This window comes from Ostrinia nubilalis, chromosome 9, assembly GCF_963855985.1.
Source record: "Ostrinia nubilalis chromosome 9, ilOstNubi1.1, whole genome shotgun sequence".
NCBI classification, from domain to species: domain Eukaryota; kingdom Metazoa; phylum Arthropoda; class Insecta; order Lepidoptera; family Crambidae; genus Ostrinia; species Ostrinia nubilalis.
The window spans coordinates 10,124,132-10,138,291 of NC_087096.1; the positions used below are offsets into that span (position 1 = coordinate 10,124,132).

General features: G+C 39.2%; 1 long non-coding RNA gene across 1 annotated transcript; it reads left to right on the forward strand.

Moving 5' to 3' along the window:
- The first annotated feature begins 12,592 nt into the window (after positions 1 to 12,592).
- Positions 12,593 to 13,640, forward strand: LOC135074996 (uncharacterized). Its single transcript, XR_010257934.1, has 3 exons — positions 12,593 to 13,000; positions 13,186 to 13,324; positions 13,410 to 13,640. It is a non-coding gene; the product is annotated as an uncharacterized LOC135074996 (long non-coding RNA).
- The last annotated feature ends 520 nt before the right edge of the window (positions 13,641 to 14,160 follow it).

Sequence of the window (14,160 nt, forward strand, 5' to 3'; positions counted from 1 at the left end):
CTTGGATGCGCTTTTAAAAGACCTGAGATTGAAGAAATCCCTCGTTTTGCTTAAGCGGTACGCGGGAAAAAAGTACCTTGAAAAAATTTTTTCGAATGTTTTTTTTTACCATGGAGGAGAGTTACAAAAAAACAAAATGGTAAGTTGGATGCGTACATCAATGAAGAAGTACCAGCTTAATTTCGGCTGTCCAGCTAGGCCAGCTTTTATCGTCACTCAAGGTTTGGTAACATGTCTCAAATTTGGGCTTTTTTGAGGTATTTTTTGCATGAAAGGCATAAAAACGAATGCCATTCTGTATCAAAATTCAGTTCTCACAAAGCTTATGGAACCTTTTTCACATATCATGCTCAATAACAGACACTGGGAGTTCCAGCAGGATTCTGTGCCAGCTCATAAAGCGAAAAGCGCGCAAAATCCGCTCGTAGGGCGTAAAATTGACCTCAGCGGGCAGGAAGTCTGGCCCTCATCCAGTCCAGACTCTAATCCGTTGTATTACAAAATATGGCAACATTTGTAGAGGAAGGCCTGCTCTATGCCTCATACTGATTTGGAGTCCCTCAAGGCATCCTGTATTAAATCAGCCGCCGATATTGATACGAAACTCGCTCGTGTTTCTAGAGACCACTGACCGCGCAGTTTGAACCCTTGTATTCATAATTGCGAGGAAAATTTGAAAGAATTTTTATAAGCATAAAATCTTTGTTTGAATACCTTTCTATTGGTATATAAATGATTACCGTAAAAACAAATATAGTATCAATTATTTCACTATAAACATGTGACAGAACTTATGACCCGACTAAGTATTGTAGATTACCCATATTATCGATCGTAAAAACAAAAAGAGCTGCACCAAAAAAAAAATTTTTTTTTGCAGGCCTGTGTTATTCTTCATACTCCTGGGTAGGTTATAGGAAACTTAGGAATTCCCACGGGAACGGGCATTAGCGGGAAAATCCTTTTGTATGAAAAATCTAAACCGCTTAAGTTAGACGCTTGAAATTTGGCATGCAGGTACCTTAGTAAACTGAAAGCTTAGTTACAACAGGATATTGCAAAATTCCCACGGGAACGGGAGTTAGCGAGAAAAAACATTTGTATGAAAAAATCTAAGCCACGTAAGATAGACGCTTGAAATTTGGCATGCAGGTACCTTAGTAAACTTAAAGCTTAGTTACAACAGGATATTGCAAAATTCCCACGGGAACTGGAATTAGCGGGAAATTCCTTTTGTATGACTGACTCACTGACATACCCACGCACAGCCTAAACGGCTAAACGTAGGCACTTGAAATTTATAAGGGACGTAGCTTAGGTACCGTAGAGGTGCACTAAGAAAGGAATTCCTGAAATTCCCACAGGAACAGGAATTACCGGGAAAATCCTTTTGTATGAAAAATCTAAACCGCTTAAGTTAGACGCTTGAAATTTGGCATGCAGGTCCCTTAGTAAACTTAAAGCTTAGTTACAACAGGATATTGCGAAATTCCAACGGGAACGGGAGTTAGCGGGAAAAAACATTTGTATGAAAAAATCTAAACCGCGTAAGATAGATGAAGGGGGTAAAACGGGATCCACGCGTACAAGTCGCGGGCGGCCGCTAGTCTATATACTAAAGTGACTTGAAAAGTCATATTCTTTGTCTAATACTTCGATACTATTTTTCAGCGAGTAAAAATAAGATTATGTATTAAGATACGGTGTTGAACGATAGCACATTATTATACATATATTCAATTATTTTCAAGTAAAAACCTAGGTAAATAGCAAGCAAAACCAAGCTTTAATAATATTTTTGTAATAACGATCTGCAAAGATAATTAATGAACCTGAACGGCGTAGCAAAAGATCAAAAACTTTTAATATAGCATCGCAAAATATTGATAATAAGGGTAAAAGTATTATGAACTTGCTGAAGTAAACAGAGGAGCTGGGTTTATAGTATTGGATCTTTTACAGATTAGGCGCTCTTTTACACGCGCTTGTTTTCACCGCTCATGTAGGTACCTAATGTTACAGACAATACCACCTATATTATAGTGTTACATCAAATATTGTATTGAGGTTGTCTCATCTCTGGCTTATTGTGATACTATGGTGACATTTATTGTAAGAACAAAATTTTATTGACAACTGGCTCCAACTCTTTTTCTAGTGTGTCTAAATAAATTATGACCTTAAAAGCCACATATCATAGTAATTTCTGTCTATACGTCTCAAATTTTTACTCTTTGTCTATCGTTCTTTCGTTTCAGCCGAAAAACGTCCACTGCTGGACAAATGCCTTCCCCAAGGTTTTCCACAAAGACTGATCCTGCGCCGCCCGCATCCAGACACCTCCCGTGACCTTCACCAAATCGTGGGTCCACCTAGTGGGAGGCCTACCCACTCTACGTCTTCCGGCTCGTGGTGGCCACTCGAGAACTTTTCTGTCCCAGCGGCCTACGGCTCTACGAGCTATGTGCCCCGCCCACTGCCACTTGATTTTAGTGATTCTGCGGGCTACGTGTTGTATACGTACATCTATGTTGAGACACAAACTTTACTAAAATACTTAGCTGAAACGTTCGTTATTAACTCGCGCCATTAAGCACGCTCAACCTGTACAACCTCTAGCCGAAGATATAGGATATTGAATCGAGACTCGAACCAAGAACTTGTGTAAATAACGCAAATGTTGCTACCAAAAGTATACCATTACGGAAACAGTTTAAAAGGGTGAGTTTAAAACTAACCCCGGGAGAAAGCTCCATCTTATCTCGGTTAAACTTATGGAATACATTCTGAGAAATACTCTTTTATAGCGTTCAAATACGAAACGTATTTTATTTCGTTTTTGTGTTCTTCAAGCCGTTAGAGACGGTATTCAAATGAAGTCTTCTATACCAACTTACAGAAGAACATTTTATGTGTAGATATAGGGCGCCTTCAAATTAGAGGCATGAGGAAGCTCTGTAGTGTATTCATAATAAATTCTTTATTCGGAATTCCGATTCAATTTTTGACACTAACAAAAGTGTTTTTTTTTTTCTAATTTGATTAATTAAATAGATCCGACTGTAACAAAAAAATAAAGTACAATACAACTCTACTATGAAACATCATTCATATAATTAAAAAAGATCATATTATTATGTTTGTTTATAAAAGAAAATCATAACGCGATCGTAAATTACCTACTTATTGTAACATCCTGTATATAAGCCGGGAGTTATAGATCCGGATAACAAGGATAAGCCCCCAGCAACCGGGCCGGACATCAAATTAACCTTATCATCAAGGTTTTTCATTTAACGGCCAATTTTCTATTTTCCTCTTACCGATCACTCTCATTACTCAGATAATTTTCAGCGAATAAACGTTATTTAATACTTTATTTTGACCTACTTCAGAATGGAGAGTGATATTTTTAATCGTTATACTTTATCTTTATTTATGAAAGCGAAAGGCCACTGACTAATTATACTGACTGATTATAAATAGCATGCCACCCGAATTTGTGAAAGAAATCACTGTTAAAAATATTAAATATAAGCTGAAGGACTATTTCCTAAAGCTAATGTAACAATATTAAAATATGTTTATGCTGTATTATGTAATTGTATGTGAAATTGTGAATGTACCCACTGCAAACTCGTTAGCTTTACATCAAACCCTAGTGGTTTTTAAAGCTATCTAAATGTAATTGTCTCAATGTAACTGTCTTTAAGTTGTTAAATAAATTAAAAAAAAAATTGACTGACTGATTCACTCACTCATAACGAAGTCTCAGAAACTACAAGTGGTAGGAGTCTCAAATTTTGCATGAGGGTTCCTTTTAGAACGTAGGTGCTCACTAAGAACGGATTTTACGAAACTCCACCCTTAAGGGGATAAAACGGGATCCACGCGTTCGAAGTCGCGGGCGGCCGCTAGTGTTTATCTATTCAATATTCTCAATCTTATCTGTAATTATTTTTTTTCCACGCGTTCCTAAAAGAAGGATATTGACAAACAAATGGACAACAAAGAAGACATTAAAGTACATACTTATTATCAGCAACAAACTCACAGCTGAATTACATTAAAAACAACTTAATTTCCACAATTAAGAATAACTTACGCTGTTAATAAAAACAATTTACGATTTTAGCGTGAGACTCTTCAGTGTTGGGCTCTTCTCAGGGTTTGGGTTCTTTTTAAAATGAAGAACACGACGCAGGAGTATGTTGGCAAGTGTGTATTTCGTTTCGAAGCTCACAATCAACTGGCTTGTTACTGCGAAGACGCAGTAAGGCAAAAACAATACAAACTAATACAATACAAAGCAATAAAAACAATAGAAACACCGCAGCCCCTAGTCGTGGTATCTTTTGGGCCGTTTGATTGGCCGACGCTTAGGGCGCGAACTGGAGTGGTGTTCGTTGGTTGGTTGTCGCATATGGCGCGAACGAGAGTGAGCGCGGCGGGAACGAGGCGAATCGGCCAGACTACCTGGATTGGCGATAGCTGGCGTTATTAGGCGCGCTACATGCTCCCCCTCCAAGTCATAAGAACGTCCCGTTGGTGACTTGGACTTTACAAGCGCTGATTCCCGTTGAAGTCGCGGACGACCGCGATGCCTACGTGATTGTATTGGGGCCGAGGACCGATTGAATTTATGAAAAGGGGTTAGGTAATTACTGTGGAACCTACCTACATGCTCGTTAGAGCTTAATTGAACTACGTCGTAGGTGGTGTCGCTAACAACCCTGCTGATTTGGTATGGTCCGTCCCGCTTAGGCATAAACTGATTGGTACGTCCTTTCGCATCTTTGTTAAATAAGGGCGTGGTAACTAGAACTTCATCACCCACTTGATACTTTAGTGCTGATCGACAATGATGATCAATCGTTTCCTTTCTTGGTTTCCAATTTTTCATAAATTTCTTTAAGTAAAGCGTCGGAGCTCCCCCGAGCCTGAAGATATCATCCAATTCCTGCTGCAGAGAAGAGAGTTTTTCGCGCTCGGCGGGCGTCAACATCTTGCCTTCATTCTCTCGTGGCATTTTTGCAGCATAACAAGAAGAGGATGGACTGGGATGCTCGTATTGTATAGCGAAAACTTGGCTATCATCAGAAAACTCCCAAGTCGAATTCCCGAAGTTTAATACGATTCCAGCTGCTAACAGGAAGTCGATACCTAATATGGTTTCGTTACCTATGGCGTCGGGCAGTATGACAAAATCTAGTTTAACACTTTTATTTCGACCGACATCTACTTGCAGCGTAGTGGTTAGTACTTGGCGCCACTGCGCTGAGCCATCAGCGAGTTTGACTCGCATGGTCATCTCGATAGTCGGGTGTCGTCGCTCTTGAAGCAGTTTATATAAAGAACTTCCTACAACGCTCCTTTTAGCACCTGTATCTATTAGCGCTGTCCCTTGCAGGTCTAATATTCTAACACCTAAAAGAGGCCGTGGTTGTGACGCAGATGTGTGACGAGAATGCGAAGACGTAGAAAAAAGTTCTAATATATCAAGCTCGTACGTCACTTCGTCGACATCTGAAGAAAATCCGCGATCGCAATTAGAGCTTATGGTCACCCTACTACTCCCACTGAACCCCATACGCTTGTTAAAAGGCTTCGTGGTACTTTTGGATGGGTTTGACCGCTTTGTTTGACGACGATCGGAATCAGACAAAGGAATTTTATTATCTACGGATAGCACAGCCGGGTTGTTAGAAACACCATCTGGGGACGCTACACGTGAACCATCATTGTTCAAAATACTAGAGGTCGTAAAGTCTGAGGGAAGTATGGGAAAAAAATCTGACAAATGAAAATCAGTGCCTTCAACTGACGTTAAATTATTTTTACAATTATTATCTTTAGGCATGATAGTATGGTATTTTCTACGATTATTACTCTCAGCGGGAAGAAAGTTATTATTAGGAAGAGATCTAGGATTATGTGAGGAACGTAATTTGACGTTTTCGGCCCCAAAACAATCAGTAGTTTTACTTACTTGTGCTGGCGACTTACGATTGGAGAGGGAGGTTGGCGACGCCTTATGATATTCACACGATATGGCGTTGAACTGCGTATTACACTTAGCGCAGTTGGCCCGTACGACTCCTTTCTCTCCGCATCCATAGCAGGAAACTTCACCAACACCGTCTTTCTTCATTGTCAGCCGACGACAATTTTTACGTGTATGTCCGTGTCGTTTACAGTATACACAAAAACGATTATTTTCGCTTGTCGGCGGCGTCGCAGCAGCGGCAGGCTCGTCGCACGTGGCGCGTCGCGGCGGCGGCGCGATCACGCTGGCTGCGGTCGTGGACGAATTCGTGTGCGTGGGTGACGGTGAACGGGCTGAGGCATCGATGCACGTGCGCGGAGACGCGAGTGGAGGCGCGCGTTTTCGCTGATTGTAGGCACTCGCGGGCGCAGCGTCACATGTGTTTTCCTCAGCAACCTCTTCTATTTCGCGTGCTTTTCGTAGCAGCGTTTCGAATGTTTCCACTTCTTCTCTTCGTAAACGTTCCCGAACTCGCACATGGAGAAGGCCGTAAATCATGTCGAGTTGCACCTTTGCGCTGAGGTCTTCTTTCGGGAGGCGTGCTAGCTGAGCGCGTGCTTTGGCTACATAAAGCTCAGTTCTCTCCCGGAGTTGTTGCGGCTTCGAGAACAAGTCTCTGTAAATCCTGTGTGGAGGTCTACTGTCGCCGAAGGCGCTGCGGAGATGCTGCAGGGCTTTGCTCCACGAGGTGATCGTGGACTTAACTCCCTGCCACCACGTGGCTGCGTCGTGTGTGAGAAGTATCGACAAACCACGTAAGGCGTTAGCATCACTGATATTTGCGCAATCTTTAAATGACTCCAAAGCATCGATAAAACCGTCGAGGGACTCGGTGGGCGCTCCGCTGTAGGTCGATTTGCACGTGGCGAACGTTCCAGATGCAAGTTGAGCGGGCGGCGGCGTGGAAGAGCACTGCGCGGCGTGGGCCGGCGCGGGCTGTGAAGATGGCGAGCGGCACTCGAGCACTGTTGATAGCAGGCGCTCAAAGTTTTCTGCTTGCGACTGTTGCAGGGACACCATCATGGCGGTGAGATCGTCCACGGTGATGGGCGTCGGCGCTGGCGTTGGCGTCGGCGTTCTTGCAACGTTGTTGTCGCGTCCATCGTCTTCCACGTCGAAAAAGTCGGTCTGGCGGCGATTTGTGTTGCGGCGTGTCACAGGGCGTGGCATTTTCTTAAAATTTTATAAATACCACGGAGGTCGTGTTCTTTTAACTTGCTCGTCGTTGAGCTGCCAGTTTGTGCGTGGCAGCGTTCTTCAACTTGACTCACGTTGGGCTGCCAATTTAGCGTGGCAGCGTTCTTCAAAGTGACTCACGTTGGGCGGCCAATTTAGCGTGGCAGCGTTCTTCAAAGTGCCCCACGTTGGGCGCCAATTTAGCGTGAGACTCTTCAGTGTTGGGCTCTTCTCAGGGTTTGGGTTCTTTTTAAAATGAAGAACACGACGCAGGAGTATGTTGGCAAGTGTGTATTTCGTTTCGAAGCTCACAATCAACTGGCTTGTTACTGCGAAGACGCAGTAAGGCAAAAACAATACAAACTAATACAATACAAAGCAATAAAAACAATAGAAACACCGCAGCCCCCTAGTCGTGGTATCTTTTGGGCCGTTTGATTGGCCGACGCTTAGGGCGCGAACTGGAGTGGTGTTCGTTGGTTGGTTGTCGCATATGGCGCGAACGAGAGTGAGCGCGGCGGGAACGAGGCGAATCGGCCAGACTACCTGGATTGGCGATAGCTGGCGTTATTAGGCGCGCTACACGATGCCTTTAACTCCTCAACATGATAACTCAAGTGTAAAAGGCACAAAAATTCCCGCTAATGCAATAACATAAATAACCGGGAATGCATTCTGAAGGCGGGAATCCTTTATCACGACTGAGGAGCTCGCGGAGTGCAGTAATTTATACAAAATGAGCACTTCCACTATCCGTATTTATTTCCCGGGGAAAACTGCACGGTCTAATCCGGGATGCAGTTGTGAGGTTAAACATCACGGTGTGTAGTATATTTTATGATGACCAGTCTGTAAAGCATTTATATTTTGAAAATAAGTTGCCTTATAAAGAGGGAGAGACATTTTTTTAAAGAATAATAACGAACGAATAACGTTAACAGATCGGAGTATGAAATAAAGATCTTTAGCAAGCAGAATCGTCTGTACATTATCGACACCATTGTCGGTTATCGGAAATATTTGAATGCAGTTCTCTTTCTTTTCAAAAATAAAGGAATGCTTTCTTTGAGTAAAATTTTCTATTTACTGTATTAAGAGTAGGTAGCTTCCCTCCAAGTGGCATTACAATATTCCAACCTGTATAAGTCCAAACGGTGTGAGTGTTCCGCAGTGTAACGTAAACTGCACGTGTCAAATGACAAAGCCGTTGGCAGTGTAAATTCAGTTACAAAACTCGGGATTATCATTTTAGCTTATTTATTACGGGGATAACTCTTTCTGCGGCCTCGTTGGCTCCGATCTGATAATAAATTTACGGAGCACAAATTAAGTGCGTAAAATTGGATGAGCTAAAAACCTTCGCTCATAAATCGGTTATGGCCTGATTTAATAATTTATGAAATTCAATAGTTATTGAAACGATATCGATTCATAGGAGTTGTGCGATGAACGTCACTTAAAGAGCAACCACATATTAAATTAATTTGTGAATTAATTTTGGTAACAAAATATTTACAGACTTAATTTTTGTGGTTACACAATAAGATCCAAAAACAAACTCTACCTAATATTATACCTATTCTGATATTTCTCATATTCGGTAAGCTAAATCAATATGCCTGTATTAGGAAGGGTAGATGGAAGGTTTAGCTCAATAGTCCAGCAGTGAATGGAGATCGATCCGGCAAATTCTGGAATCTGCTGTCCAAAGCCTAAACTATTTATAACTTTGTTGGGCTATTGTTTAGAAGCTCTGTATGGAATGGAATATAATTTGCTTCAACCCATTTAAATATATTACAGAGCGAGCGTCTTTACACAATTGGAACTGACCTCCATTAGCAAAAATGTCTAAAAGTGACGTTTTGTTTAAAAATTAATGGTCCACGGCGAACTGCAAAATATGCTAGAGACCAGTATACGTACTGCTTTTATCCGAAAATTTTACAAAATCTTTCGCTCTTTAACAGTATAACCATATTATAGCTACCAGTTATAATAATATCTAGACGTCTATCAGGACGATATTTTATGGCAGACCAATAAAAGACTAAGGCTGAAATTGCACCATCTTACTTTAACCGTAAGTATAATATTAATCGTGTTTTTATATGGCGTTTGACAGACTTTTGACATTTGTTAAAGTTAAAGCGAGATGGTGTAACCCAGCCTTGTATGTAGTGTGTGCATATGTTACAGGAAATGTATGAATTCTAGGAATTGTATACTATTCCTAGGAAATGTATACAATTCCGAAGCTATTTAGGAAATGTATAAAATATTGCTTCAGAGATTTTTTAATAAGCACATATCCTAGGAAATGTATACTTTTCCTAGGAATTTTATAGAATTCCAATATTGTATTAGGAAATGTATAAAACTAAGCGGCACAAGCGCGGTCGCGTGATCGGGTGTCCCTCGGTACGCCTAAAATTTCATTTAACCAAACCACATTGGCCGATAGGTACTTTTAACTCACAATTATTATTGTTTAACCTGACAGTTGTTTTCGCACTATTATACTTTGGTCGAAAAAAATATTTGCCTAAAATTTATTGGCATACCTTTCTTTCGGCATCACGCATATTACGCTGAAGTATTTTATTTTTATTTTATTTATTTAATAGGACAACCAACAAGACATACACTGGAAGACAATCAATATTTACAACGTATTTAACTTAATCTAAGTGCTGCCTTAATTATAGGTTGCCACGGCATGCAAAAGTGGACTTATACATAAACAGTGTCTACACTTAAAGAAAAGAGTTTCTTCAGCGAGTATTATTTAGCTGGAATAACATTTCGCCAGCGACTCGATGGAAGTATTGGAAATCCCTAATTTTAACATCTCTTTTATTAAACTATTATTGACATGAAGGTTTTAGTACTCCTGTAGCTGGATAACAAAGTCTCGGTTAGGTTAGGTTAGACTTGCGACCTTACACATACACAGCATTTAAGTTTCGGAGAACAAAAAGTGGCGTAATAAAAATAATTTTGTGTAAAAAAAATATCTTAATTACATTTCCGATTGCTGTTTAGGAAATGTGTAATTTTCCTAGGAAATGTGTCTAATATAATTTACATCACACATTTCCGGGTGATTTTAGGACTTATACACAATTCCTAGGAATTGTATACAATGACGGATTTCATACATTTCCTGTAACACATATACATTCTAATATCAATAGGTAGTGTAATTATTTCAAGGCTCCATCTAAAAGCAACTTGAAATTGTCACCATGCTTGCCAAATGCATTTCGAAAGAGCTTTTATGTCACCATTATTACCAAAATTATCCTTTCTTGATCTCAAACTTGAAACTAACGACGTATACCTAGTTGTTATACAAAACAAAAGCGAATCTTACCCTCTGGTTACCTTACTAATTACGTTATTTAACTTCGCCCTTCCTAAGGCCTCCGGTCTTGCTGTTTCGCTTTCATAAGTGTCATTAACACGGACTTAGGGCCCCTACCTACGGAGATATCCCGTTTTTTGCAGGAATTGTTTTTATGGATACCGTTTAGTATTCGTGTTTTAATATTAAACATTCATGAACTACTACTACTACTTAAATAGTTACTATTGAAATAGTCTATCTATACAAATTGCTATTTGTGTAGATAGACTATTTCAATAGTATCTATTAATATAGTATTTTTTTACTTTGACTTTGAAGATCCGGCTTGTAGAGTCCCAGCAAAAAACCGATTCGTTCGAGTTTGTAATTCGGTTTTGCAATTTTACTAGACCAGTAAAAAACGGAATCCAGTTTAATGAAAAGTATTGTTTTATAGAAGAGTCAATAGCAGCTTACTGTAATTTTTTTGCAAGCACCCTTAGCGTAAAATAACGTAGGTAGTACCCTGTAAAAATGGGACAGTAGTGAACACACAAATCCAGTTTTTTGGGATCCAGTAAAATTATATTGCAGTGCGAAAGGTCCCTTAGGATGAATACACATTACGTTTGCTAACGACTTAATTAATAAAACAAAAGGAATAACTTGACGCTTAAAAATCATGGATGCAAATTGGCAACGGTCTTCTTTTGTTTTTAATGGAATCTCGAGGTTTGTAGTTTATTTATTTTGTATTTTTCGGAGCTGAGTTTAAGAAACGTAATAAGTATATGTAATAAGTCTGTTAATCTAACGAACAATATTATGGTTTCTCAAACGACGCAATTGTAATTACAATTGAATAACATTGTTAATTAATAGGTAGTATTTTTCGATAGAGCACACCCGGGGCGTCTTCCAATTAGTGCCGGTACCTATTTAAGTATGAGCCTCTCTTCCTTGGTTTATATTGAAGCAATGTCACCTCCCTGTTGTCGCATACATTCCACAATGTTTATATGAGACGACTTAAGAAAACAAGCGCCTCAAAAGAAAACTTATTTGTGCTCCGACAGTTTAATTGTACCCTCTACGAAGGTATTCGAGCTGAAAATGTCGCAGTTTCTCGCCGTAAGACATCAAGGCTATTCGGCTAAAGAATAGCTCTGAACGTACATTCAGTACTATTTATGCCAGTATTTGCTACTTGTTTAATGTTCACTCAATGAAAGTTGTATTTATACCGAACTATCAAATCGGTGGGAGTTAATTGTGGCAGTAAGTACCCTGCTGTGCGCATTGAGCCTTAGTATAAAACAGGGCTGCTTGAGGCTGGTTTTAAATGAGCAGCCACTGGCATTAAATAAAGGAAAGTTCGTCTAATTTGTTACGAACAGTCTCTTTGTATATTTTGCCTTTTATTATATTTATGCCTTCTTTCTGTCATCTAACTCCGTCTTCTACGCAAAAAGGTAATTAAGACTTGTAAAGGTATATTTTCTAGGAAACAGTATCAAAGTAAATACGATGAATTTTTACTCTAAAATTTTGTGATATTAGGCAGAATATTCTATGTAATTATTTTAACTGATGTTTAAGCCAACTACTCAAGAACAAGATACAACATTCCATCTTCATTTGGTCAGCTTACTAATGATCTGCTAAAGGTCGCGAGAAGAGCCTGGATGCGGGCAGCGCAGGTCAGTTCATTATGGAAAACCTTGGGGCCTTGTCCAGCAGTGGACGTTATTTGGCTGAAACGAACGAACTAATGTTCCGTAAAGACGATTTTGACGTCTTTATGCTCTGCTAACTTCACCGACTGTATCTAATAGCTATAATCAGAACAAATCCATCTAAATAATCCAATACGCCTCAAATTCTCCGAACCAATGCAGTGCCTCTACCATGAGTTGCCATCGAAAACTTGTATTCGTATACTACAGTCGATAGAGTTTAAACGTGGATCGATGAAGTTTGCATTAAAATCATACCATGAGTTCAATTACCGCATACTTTACTCGCCAGCGATAATTCGATGGTTTTGTGATGTTATGTTGGTGAACATGTTAACGTATCCAACTTCACACTCTATGAATGGATGAATGAAAGAACGAATGCCGCTCCTTTCTAACTATATAGAAAAGATAGAGTAGGAAATAACAAAAATGTCAAAAATAACACTGCAAAATTTAAGTGTCCTAGAACAGTGCTTAAAGCTGAATTAACATGATGATTTTAAATTTGTATTGTTTATTTCTTGTCATTGCGACTTTGACGCAGCTGTTGTCATGACAACAGATAACAAAACATGTTTTGTTGAAGGATTATTGATGAATAATTTTCCACAAAAAATTGGATTTTAACCACGATAGGAAAATGAGAACCTGCGACTATCCGTTTAAACCGATTGTAGAATTTATGGAAAGGTAAGTTAAGTAAAAATAAACATACTATGTAGTGGAGGAATTTCGAAATTAAACGAATAATTTTGAGCTGGTTTTTTTGGAGAAATACAACCTTTCCAGCATAACTTCCACGTGCCTAGCTAAAATTCAGTAATATGAGTGCTAGATTTATATTTTCTAGATACAATAAAGTTGTTTTTCCATAGATATGGCGATCTGAGTATGCCCACTGAAGGGCCCCAAGAAAGAGCCAACAATAGTCAACGGTGGGTGGAACTAACGGACACGCGAACGTGAAATGCTGATGCCACCGGCGACACGAAAACTACTGAGAAATTGAGAAAAGTGTGTATAAATACCTACTACTTTATTCATTTTGATTGCTTTTATCTTATTTCGTCATTATTATTTGTAATGTTTATTTGTTAAGGTGTGGAGTGACTTTAAACAGCAAGAAGAAGGCAACTCGCATACACAGAGCTGCCAAGGGAACACTGGACTGGTGGCGGTCCAGGTTCTTCCCTGAAGCCAAAGGATTTAGAGCAGAGTGCTTGTAAATAACTACTTGTAAATTAAATCCATAATAAAGACCTAGGGTAACTGGATGGATATACCTACCTTATTATTGTAAAACTTAAGATATTATAATTAATTAAATACATTATATATTGTTTTAATCTTTCATGGTCACTAAACATACATGGTAGCAATCTCGTCAGTAATAATAATTAAGTAAATACATATCCTACTAATATCCTACTTAATATTAAAAATGCGAAAGTTGAGTCTGGATGTTTGTTATTCTTTCACGCAAAAACTACTGAACGGATTTTGATGAAACTTTACAGTATTATTGTTTATAACCCAGATTAACATATAGGCTATAATTATGACGATCTGTGACAAACTAAATTTCACGCGGACGAAGCCGCGGGCAAAAGCTAGTTGAAAATAAAATGATTAATTTTTATTGACTATTTATTTCACAAAACATAATACATAATACACAGACTGATTAAAAACAAAAGTAAATTTCAACTTATGAAAATACATATTCATTGTCGGATTAGCTTTCTATCATGATCTCGTAAGGCTGCGTTTCCACCAGAGATGTGCGAGGATGCGTAGCGAAGGATGTGTTTGTAAAGAACCAATAGAATCGCTTCATTTACCTCGCCTCG